The sequence below is a fragment of the Fulmarus glacialis genome, unplaced genomic scaffold, assembly GCF_000690835.1.
Source record: "Fulmarus glacialis isolate BGI_N327 unplaced genomic scaffold, ASM69083v1 scaffold23870, whole genome shotgun sequence".
NCBI lineage: Eukaryota > Metazoa > Chordata > Aves > Procellariiformes > Procellariidae > Fulmarus > Fulmarus glacialis.
Window position 1 is genome coordinate 4,067 of NW_009187498.1, and position 1,995 is coordinate 6,061.

A 1,995-nucleotide genomic window follows, 5' to 3' on the forward strand; every position below is an offset into this window, starting at 1 on the left:
ATAGATTTTCAATATACCACTTTGCTTTTTTTTTTTTGCGCTACTCTGGCTCCTGGCATCCGACCAAAGCTTTTGCTTCCTTGCAGAAGCCTCCGGTTCCTGGCAGCGGCTGGTCCTCGGGGCTCAGCAGCACCCTGGGGAGCCCAATTCGGGTAAGAGCTTTGATTGCGAGGGCCGAGCAAACGGACTGCCCCCAAAGCTTGGCCCAGAGCTGAGCTTAGCTGCAGGGGCTGACCCAGACTCCCAGTCTTTGGGGGTTTGGGGTGGCCGTGCTCACTGCACACTTACCCACATTCTGCCCAAATCCCAGCTCAGGGTTTAGTCTTGGCTGTCTGACACACGGTGAATTAGGTTTCCCTTGGCCACCTTGTACAAGCTCAGCTGCTGCTTCACGTGCCTTCTAGCCGGTTGGGTGCCATGCATCAATACCTTCACGAAGGTATTGAAAATATCTTGACGGTTGATTTGTTTTTGCAAGCCAGCGGTGTGCAACGTGGACACCCTTCCCAGGCCAGCCCAGCTCATCTCTGCCATGGCTCCATTCCCAATCCAGGTTTCTCCTGCAGGGAGCACCCAGCCACAGAAGGCAACCCCCAAAATTGCCTTCTGTCCCACCTTGGCCCAGTGAAGAAGGGTGACAGCACGGGGACTTCTCGCTCCTCTCTCCTGCAATATGAAGCAGGGCACTGGGGCTGAGACTGCAAGTATCAGACACCCACCAAACCAAACGCCTGTCTTGGGGATTAGCCAGTACCTGAGAAACATGTTGTCACCCAACCCGTCCCTCCTTGCAGGACCATCCAGAGCATGCATGATCCTTCAGGCCACTTTGGACCCCTCCGCGGGAATCCAGCTTGGCTTTGCAAGTCACAGCTCAATCCCCTGCCCAGTGGAGAGGGCGAGTGGGTTTGGGGATGCAGTGGAGGGGAGGAGACAGTTATGTACATGAAAAGCTATTGCAAAGAATATAAAGGAGCAACGGCTGGACACGAAAGTCCATTTTTTTTGGACCCTTTTACAAAACGAGAGCTGCTTTTCTGCCCCCGACGGTCCCCAAGGACTTTAGCTGCCAGATGTGATGGCTGCTGAGATGAAGGTTGACATCTGGAAGGAGCCAGCTGTGGGGGTCACCTGGGAGCCAGCGTCTGCAAATCGCGCTGCCAGGCTGCTCTGCAGGGACGGGGGGCTGGCAGTCAGGGTCGGGGGCAGCAGTTATTGTCCAGCCCTCCCGTGCTCTTCTCCTGCATGGTCTGGGAAAGCAGGGGCTGCTCTTCAGCAGCACCAGCAGCTCTGGGGTTTGGGATGCTGCGGTCAATTTGCTGATTGTTCCTTGGGAGGAATTAGCTTCTTAGGGCAGAAGATAAAGCTCATTTCTGGTCTCATCACCTCCCTTGCCTGGGCATCTCAGCCGATCTTTGCTCAGGCAGTGGTGAGCTGGACACGGTTCCCTTCCAAGCTCCTTTGCTTGGTTTGGAAAGCAGGTGGGAGGCTGCACCTCTGCAAGTTGATCCCCAGCTTGGGTAGGACACAGCAGACGTCGGGGTGGATTTGCGGCCGTGGGGAACACCGAGGCTCATTGCAGGCTGGAGAAGCGAGCCGGCCCGCAGTGCCATGCACTGGCTGCTGTGAGCTGCCCCCCGCTAGCCCCCTGCTAGCCAGAGCGACGGCGGGGAACTGGGCTGAGCAGCCCGATGCATCTCCCAGAGCACAGGCAGCTCGGGGAGGTCAGTGCCGCTGCCCCGGCGAGACGCCCCGGAGGTTTGACAGATGTATTATGGAAACTGCAACGTGCCACCCCAGGAAGCAGCTACGCGCTGCGGAGAAGCGAGCGCCTTCCAGTGACCAGCAGCGGCGGCGAGTCTGTTACCGCTGCCTTTCACCTGTGGCATTGCCTAGTACAGCAAAATATAGAGGTAGCGACTCTTTCAGCAGTCGGGGAGAGATGATGAGTGACGGGAGAGCCCCGCAGTGTGCCTGTACCGTGGCAGCGGCTCC